A 9649-nucleotide genomic window follows, 5' to 3' on the forward strand; every position below is an offset into this window, starting at 1 on the left:
AGGATACGGTATGCTGGTTATCAAGTGGGAAGTTAGATATGGTATGGATTGTCATTTCACATGTAGGTTAGTAGGAAATATATTGTGTACCTAACGTGTGTTGTTGGGCATTATAATCGTCCGATAATGATAATGATTAAATCTTATTTCCTGATCTTATCAGTTTTGAAACCAGATATATGAAATATCTTTCGTTGACCATATTTTTGTCTACAGTTCAGTATGTACATGTGTGTGTGGTCTTAAGATTTAGGTGACTAAGTATTGCAATTCACTGGCAGGTACGGTGTGCATTATCACCGAGCCTGAGTCTCAAAGATCAAGGTCATGGGTTCGAGTCTCCAACATTCAGTACGTTCATCCAACGTTATAGTGAAGATCTTGACGATAAATTAGGATTTTGACATTATCTGAAAGCGTTGGGTCAAAGATTAGTGATTTTAAGAGTTTAGTGAGATAGTATTGAAGTGGAGAGTGTAGTGGCTGAGGCCAAGAACCAGTGGTGTCCAGTGAGTACTGAAGATGATGACCCTTGTCCTGCCCCATTAGGTCAGGTCAAATGGCACTTAGCGAGGTAACGAGTTAGAGTCAAGAACAGAGGCAGGTATTTTGGGAGCAAGTGAGTGAGTGTGTCAGCAGTTATGATGCAAGAGACCAGGTATTAGTGATGGTGATTTAAATGTGAAGGTAAGTAATGTGGCAGTGGAGGGTATAACTGAGACGCATGGAAATGGTGAACAACTTGTGTTGTGTGTGTGTAAAGGACTGGTGATTGGGAATACCTGGTTTGTAAAATGTGACATACACAAATATACGTATGTAAGTAGGAGAGATGGTCAGCGGGCATGACTGGATTACATGTTAATTGAAAGACGTGTAAAAGAAAGACATTTGGATGTAAATGTGCTGATAGGGGCTGCTGGAGGCGACAGTGGAGACGACAGTGAAAATCTGAAGAGGTTTTCGAAAAAGAAGAGAATGGCGAGAGGAAGTGAACTTGGAAAAGAGACTTGTGTGAAGAAATACCAAGAGAGATTGAGTGCCACATACACTCTTACTGTGTAGAGATGACATAAAAATGTTGATGAACAGAGGAGTTGGGATATGACATGAAAAAGTTGGAGAATAAATGAAGGAAAGATTGAGATATACAGATGACTGGCGGACCGCCATGATGGTTGTCAATCTAGCCAGCTGGGTTATTATTTATAAGTTGTGTTTAGTTGTAGGTCCAAGTTTGTTGTCAGGATATAATGTTGACTGCCAGTGAGTACCTGGCTGGCGCGGGTGCCACAAGGCTGGGTCAAGTGTAGTGTAAGTGTGGTCTAGGGATGGTGTGTGTACCACTTGTAGATGATGGGCCGCATCATGACCTGCCCGTTATAACATCTTGACCAACACCTGCTGCTGCTACACTTGCAACTCTCCTTTTCTAAGGCCGTTTTTATGCTTCATGTAACTTTGTCTTTTTTAAATTATTCTAAAGCTATAACTAGAAAATTATTTTTAATATGTAGTTTCTGTGAAAATATACTCTGAAAGCACATCGCTGTCGTCTTCCAGGCATTGCCCATCTGATACAATAATTGGTGGCAGGTGACAGTTGATATAGAGTGGTTGAGGCCAGTGTGACCACGTGGGGTTTGTAACTGGCTGAGGCCAGCGTGACCACGTGGGCTTGTGACTAGTTGAGGTCAGCGTGACCACGTGGGCCTTGTGACTGGTTGAGGTCAGCGTCATCATGTGGGGCTTGTGACTGGTTGAGGCCATCGTGACCACTGGTGCTTGTGACTGGTTAAGGCCAGTGTGACCAGGTGGGGCTTGTGACTGGTTGAGGCATGCGTGACCACGTGGGGCTTGTGACTGTTTGAGGTCAGCGTGACCATGTGGGCCTTGTGACTGGTTGAGGCCAGCGTGACCATGTGGGGCTTGTGACAGGTTGAGGCCAGCGTGACCACTGGTTGAGGTCAGCGTCATCATGTGGGGCTTGTGACTGGTTAAGGCCAGTGTGACCAGGTGGGGCTTGTGACTAGTTGAGGTCAGCGTGACCATGTGGGGCTTGTGACTGGTTGAGGTCAGCGTGACCATGTTGGGCTTGTGACTGGTTGTGGCCTGCGTGACCAGGTGGGGCTTGTGACTGGTTGAGGTCAGCGTGACCTGGGGCTTGTGACTGGTTGAGGCCAGCGTGACCACGTGGGGCTTGTGACTGGTTGTGGCCAGCGTGACCAGGTGGGGCTTGTGACTGGTTAAGGCCAGTGTGACCAGGTGGGGCTTGTGACTGGTTGAGGCCAGTGTAACAAGATGGGGTTGTGACTGGTTGAGGCCAGCGTGACCAAGTGGCGCTTGTGATTGGTTGAGGCCAGCGTGACCACGTGGACCTTGCGACTGGTTGAGGCCAGCGTGACCATGTGGGGCTGTGACTGGTTGAGGCCTGCGTGACCATGTGGGGCTGTGACTGGTTGAGGCCTGCGTGACCATGTGGGGCTGTGACTGGTTGAGGCCAGCGTGACCATGTGGGGCTGTGACTGGTTGAGGCCTGCGTGACCAAGTGGCGCTTGTGATTGGGTGAGGCCAGCCTGACCACGGAGGGAGGGGGGGTTGTAACTGGTTGAGGCCAGCGTGACAACGTGGGGCTTGTGACTGGTTGAGGCCAGTGTGACCACTGGGGTTGTGACTGGTTTAGGCCAGCGTAACCACGTGGGGCTTGTGACTGGTCTTAATAAGGCCAGTGTGACCACGTGGGGCTTGTGATTGGTTAAGGCCAGCGTGACCACGTGGGGCTTTTGACTGGTTAAGGCCAGCGTGACCACGTGGGGTTGTGACTGGTTGAGGCCAGCGTGACCACGCGGAGCTTTTGACCAGTTGAGGGCAGCATGACCACATAGGTTTGTGACTTGTTGAGGCCAGCGTGACCACGTGCAGTTGTGACTGGTTGAGGCTAGCGTGACCACGTGGGGCTTTTGACTGGTTAAGGCCAGCGTGACCACGTGGGGCTTTTGACTGGTTAAGGCCAGCGTGACCACGTGGGGCTTTTGACTGGTTAAGGCCAGCGTGACCACGTGGGGCTTGTGACTGGTTGAGGTCAGCGTGACCATGTTGGGCTTGTGACTGGTTGTGGCCTGCGTGACCAGGTGGGGCTTGTGACTGGTTGAGGTCAGCGTGACCTGGGGCTTGTGACTGGTTGAGGCCAGCGTGACCACGTGGGGCTTGTGACTGGTTAAGGCCAGTGTGACCAGGTGGGGCTTGTGACTGGTTGAGGCCAGCGTGACCACGTGGGGTTGTGACTGGTTGTGGCCAGCGTGACCACGTGGGGTTGTGACTGGTTGTGGCCAGCGTGACCACGTGGGGTTGTGACTGGTTAAGGCCAGTGTGACCAGGTGGGGCTTGTGACTTGTTGAGGGCAGCATGACCACATAGGGTTGTGACTTGTTGAGGCCAGCGTGACCTCGTAGAGTTGTGACTGGTTGAGGCCAGTGTGACCACGTGGGGTTGTGACTGGTTGAGGCTAGCGTGACCACGAGGGGTTGTGACTGGTTGAGGCCAGCGTGACCACGTGGGGCTTATGACTGGTTGAGTTCAGCGTGACCACGTGGGGCTTGTGACTGGTTAAGGCCAGTGTGACCAGGTGGGGCTTGTGACTTGTTGAGGCCAGCGTGACCACGTGCAGTTGTGACTGGTTGAGGCCAGCGTGACCACGTTGGGTTGTGACTGGTTGAGGCTAGCGTGACCACGTTGGGTTGTGACTGGTTGAGGCCAGTGTGACCACGTGGGGTTGTGACTGGTTGAGGCTAGCGTGACCACGAGGGGTTGTGACTGGTTGAGGCCAGCGTGACCACGTGGGGCTTATGACTGGTTGAGTTCAGCGTGACCACGAGAGGCTTGTGACTGGTTGAGGCCAGGGAGACCACGTAGGAATTGTGACTGTCTGAGCTCAGTGTGATCACGTGGGGCTTGTGACTGGTTGAGGCCAGCGTGACCACGTGAGGTTGTGACTGGATAAGGCCAGCGTGACCACGTGGGTTTGTGACTGGTTGAGGCCAGCGTGACCAGGTAGGGTTGTGACTGGTTGAGGCCAGCGTGACCACGTGGGGTTGTGACTGGTTGAGGCCAGCGTGACCACGTGGGGTTGTGACTGGTTAAGGCCAGTGTGACCACGTGGGGTTGTGACTGGTTGAGGCCAGCGTGACCACGTGGGGTTGTGACTGGTTGAGGCCACCGTGACCACGTGGGGTTGTGACTGGTTGAGGCCACCGTGACCACGTAGGGTTGTGACTGGTTGAGGCCAACGTGACCACGTAGGGCTGTGACTGGTTGAGGCCACCGTGACCACGTGGGGTTGTGACTAGTTGAGGCCACCGTGACCACGTGGGGCTTGTGACTGGTTGAGGGCAGCGTGACCACGTGGGGTTGTGACTGGTTGAGGCCAACGTGACCACGTGGGGTTGTGACTGGTTGAGGCCACTGTGACCACGTGGGGTTGTGACTGGGGTGTTGATGTGTTGTGGTCGGCGTCCACAAGGTCGTTATCTTAGTATTTCAGGAACGGAGGAAGATCCACAGTGGACGTTTTACAAACACAATGTTGAATCATCACAACTTTTACCGAATCTGATTGAAATCAATGAATGAAATATTTCAAATATGAAAAAATAAGACAAAAGAAAAAGAATGTTTATCAATTCTTTCATTTTTTTACGATTATCTGAAATAATTGCCAGATTCTCCAACCTTAGTCACAGTTTCTCATTGTCTCATGTAGTCATAAAATCCCTACCTGTCTATACCATGAATGGAAATGATCAATGAATCATTACATTTACTTTAACTTCAATTGTCTCTTCCATTATTTATATATACAATGAAATTTGTTCATAGAAATTAAAGGTCAGAGGAGGATAGATAGTTCTACTTTTACATGACTAATGGTGTTGTTCTTTGACAATATGCTGTACTGACCTAAGTTTATACGTATTACAGTAACGATCTGAGAAGTTGATGATATTCCAGGTAAAGTTACAGATTACATCAGTAAACATACCTCTTACATAACTAACCCTGCCTGCCACCTGTGAGAGAAAGAAACTCTCATGATCTTAATGTGTTCATTTGGAAGGATTCTAATGCCTGGTATCAAGGAAATGATATGCAAACTGTAATACAGTGATCAATAATGTACGTCATAATGTAAGTGGTGTGTGACTAACTATAGCTGTAATATTACCTGTTCATTCTTGCTACTAACACATGACACCAAGTTGTCTGTTAGTCTTATTACGTACATTAATACACTGTTGTCTTGGCTTTACATCTCTACTAATGATGACACCTAAATCCTTGTCCTGCCTTGATAGTTTTATTTCCACATCTTAAGATGATACTGTAGTTTGCCTGCTATGTGTACACAGTGTAAACATATGTCTACGGTGAATATCACTGGCCATTATACACTGACGTTGTTCAGCAATGTAGACCCAGGAGAGAACCTTAGACAGCATTACGGTATTTTGTGATGGACGAAAACTTGACTCAATACAAGAAAAATAATTACACCTTTACTGAGTCTGAGAACCTATCATTGATTGTCATAGAATCCAGATGTAAAATGTATATTGCTACCGGATTTCTATAGGAAGTACGTGGGACATTGTATTTAAGCAAATTACCTAATACGATAATGAATAAAATCCCATAACTTTTCTGTAGCACAGGGTACAGAAATGTATGTAATGTGAAACCGGTATAATTAACATATCTAACATAAAGATTTCTATTCTGCAGATAACATGAATGGTTTACATGTAGAAATCAGTAATATCTTCAACAACCAAAAATAATACCATCAAATTTTATATTACAAAGTTTTTATCCGACTTTTACTCATTAAAACGATATTGCCTACAGAAAAGTAATATAGTTATTATCAGCACAAGGTTTTAAACAAGTTATGAGTTTATATTCTTCAAAACTTTAGTACGATCCTTTATGTATACTTTGAAAAATAGACCTGTTTATTTTACTGTGATGAACACTAATGAAAAAATTATCAGCGTGTTACTTAGAAATAATATTTATGAATTAAACTAAAGTATTTTTCAGAGAAAATGTATACTGATATAAAAAAAATCTATATTGATATAAAAAAAAAAAAACAATCAATTTTGATAAACTAGAGTTCATTAAATGACAAATAAAGAATATGATATATGAATTTCAACAATTTTATTAACATCACAAAACCAAATACATAACCCAAATAATATAAATCATCAAAAGTTATAAAAAAAGAAGCCCTCTCATGACGTAAGCACTTACAGTATCGGCGGAATCCGGTAACACCTCTTGAATAGCATGTGGAAGACAGAGTAGAGTGGCTAGGCTCAGAAGCATGTTCTCCACTTCAACTGACTAATGATATGTTAAGACAACACAAACCACATACATCCATTGTGAGGATGGAATCAGGGATGAAACATCTATAACTAGAAAGGTTAAAGATGCAAAGATGGTGAAATACCTTTACCTGGGATCAGTAGCACCTGTGGTAATGGACACACCTTTGTAATGCTTGATCACTTACAACTGATCAACTTTAATACGAAACTCTTAGGTATTGTCACTCAGGAAAACTTTTTATAAATATTTATAAAACACATATATATGTTAGATATACACTATCTCTAGAATATATCTTTACCTGGGACGTGTAACACTTGTGTGGATAGACACAGCTTTGTAATGCATGATCCATTACACGAAATGAACTTCACTAACGAAGAGTTATACAACGCGTCGTTGGAGAACATTAATCAAATACCTAGACAGAATTTTTATGTTAGGTAAAAGACATTCTTGGTAGTAAACATAAGAAATGATGACGAAAGATAAGGGACGTAGATGTAAATGTTTTGTTCAAAGATGAAATACTCCTGCCTTAAACTAGCTCCTTGTATTGCATTTTCTTTTAGATATCCCAAGGAAAATATATTCTGTGGTTTGTTTATATATATGTTTATGTTTTTCACAACTTTTTTATTCTTTAATCTTTTAGGATTCAGGTTTAAGGATCTTGGTTCTGAACAACCATTATAATGCAACACAATACATATGTATCATAAATAAATCATTTATCACAATAACCATTATTTTTGTACCAGATTCTTTAAGTCCTCAGTCACGTTTGTTAATAAATAAGAAATTTTTCCGCCACTGACAAGTGGCTCCGTGGTGTAGTGGTTAGCACATCTATCTAGTAAACAGCTAATCCGGGTTCGATTCCCGGCGGAGCCTTTGTTTTCAGTATTCAGGATCGGAACATATATGACTGTGGTAAACCGTCATCCGACACCACTGACCTTCATCATCCAGGCCAACAATCATCCAGCAGTGACACGTCCACTCCTGCTCGTGGCTGACCTTCATCATCCAGGCCAACAATCATCCAGCAGTGACACATCCACTCCTGCTCGTGGGTGACCTTCATCATCCAGGCCAACAATCATCCAGCAGTGACACGTCCACTCCTGCTCGTGGCTGACCTTCATCATCCAGGCCAACAATCATCCAGCAGTGACACATCCACTCCTGCTCGTGGCTGACCTTCATCATCCAGGCCAACAATCATCCAGCAGTGACACATCCACTCCTGCTCGTGGGTGACCTTCATCATCCAGGCCAACAATCATCCAGCAGTGACACATCCACTCCTGCTCGTGGGTGACCATCATCATCCAGGCCAACAATCATCCAGCAGTGACATATCCACTCCTGCTCGTGGCTGACCTTCATCATCCAGGCCAACAATCATCCAGCAGTGACACATCCACTCCTGCTAGTGGTGACCTTCATCATCCAGGCCAACAATCATCCAGCAGTGACACATCCACTCCTGCTCGTGGCTGACCTTCATCATCCAGGCCAACAATCATCCAGCAGTGACACATCCACTCCTGCTCGTGGCTGACCATCATCATCCAGGCCAACAATCATCCAGCAGTGACACATCCACTCCTGCTAGTGGTGACCTTCATCATCCAGGCCAACAATCATCCAGCAGTGACACATCCACTCCTGCTCGTGGCTGACCTTCATCATCCAGGCCAACAATCATCCAGCAGTGACACATCCACTCCTGCTGGTGGCTGACTATCATCATCCAGGCCAACAATCATCCAGCAGTGACACATCCACTTCTGCTCGTGGCTGACCATCATCATCCAGGCCAACAATCATCCAGCAGTGACACATCCACTCCTGCTAGTGGTGACCTTCATCATCCAGGCCAACAATCATCCAGCAGTGACACATCCACTCCTGCTCGTGGCTGACCATCATCATCCAGGCCAACAATCATCCAGCAGTGACACGTCCACTCCTGCTCGTGGGTGACCTTCATCATCCAGGCCAACAATCATCCAGCAGTGACACATCCACTCCTGCTCGTGGGTGACCTTCATCATCCAGGCCAACAATCATCCAGCAGTGACACATCCACTCCTGCTCGTGGCTGACCATCATCATCCAGGCCAACAATCATCCAGCAGTGACACGTCCACTCCTGCTCGTGGGTGACCATCATCATCCAGGCCAACAATCATCCAGCAGTGACACATCCACTCCTGCTCGTGGGTGACCTTCATCATCCAGGCCAACAATCATCCAGCAGTGACACATCCACTCCTGCTCGTGGGTGACCTTCATCATCCAGGCCAACAATCATCCAGCAGTGACACATCCACTCCTGCTCGTGGCTGACCACCACATGTTGTGCCTCGTGTGTGAAACATAAAGCCCATCATACAGTCGCCACACATCATTAACCCTTCTATAGTCGTGTTGCTGGACGAGTCTGAAGGTTTAATTATCGTGCCCTGGCAACCTGCCGGTGCGTCCGGTAGGTTGCCAGGGCACGATAATTAATCCTTCAGACTCGTCCACTGTGACGGTATAAGTGATAGTGAAGTGTGTATGTCAAACATACCACATCATGATGGAGGTTTTATTGATCATTAATGTTTGTGTAGGTGTTGCTGAATCATGTCAATATGTTAAACTAGTTACGACTGTGTGACATATATACAGTAGAAACCTAACAAGGCAGCAGATAGTTACTATGTTGTGGGATAACAAGGCAGCAGATAGTTACTATGTTGTAGGATAACAAGGCTGCAGGTAGTTACTATGTTGTGGGATAACAAGGCAGCAGATAGTTACTATGTTGTGGGATAACAAGGCTGCAGGTAGTTACTATGTTGTAGGATAACAAGGCTGCAGGTAGTTACGTATTTCCTTCAATTTGTTTGACGTTCAGTTACGTTGCAGTAGTGAGGCATTCTCCAACCTACAGACAACACCAATGTATGGATATGGATGAAGCTGAGGCACATATTGTTAGGAATAGACAGCCACGAGAGAGAGAGAGAGAGAGAGAGAGAGAGAGAGAGAGAGAGAGAGAGAGAGAGAGAGAGAGAGAGAGAGAGAGAGAGAGTAGCCTGGTGTTAGGGCCAACATAATGTTATGTTTGTGGATGACCATCTGAGGTGAAGGTGTTTTCGTCACCATAGACGACACGTTGCCAGAACTCAGCATGTTTATCATCATAGTGGACCACCTCCTCCTCCATCCTCTCCTTCATATTACGCTCCTCGTTAAA

At 46.1% G+C, this 9649-nt stretch overlaps 1 non-coding gene across 1 annotated transcript; it reads left to right on the forward strand.

Moving 5' to 3' along the window:
• Positions 1-7215: 7215 nt before the first annotated feature.
• TRNAT-AGU (transfer RNA threonine (anticodon AGU)) lies at positions 7216-7287 on the forward strand. Its single transcript has one exon. It is a non-coding gene; the product is annotated as a tRNA-Thr (tRNA).
• Positions 7288-9649: the final 2362 nt, after the last annotated feature.

This window comes from Panulirus ornatus, chromosome 12 (genome assembly GCF_036320965.1).
Source record: "Panulirus ornatus isolate Po-2019 chromosome 12, ASM3632096v1, whole genome shotgun sequence".
Lineage (NCBI taxonomy): Eukaryota > Metazoa > Arthropoda > Malacostraca > Decapoda > Palinuridae > Panulirus > Panulirus ornatus.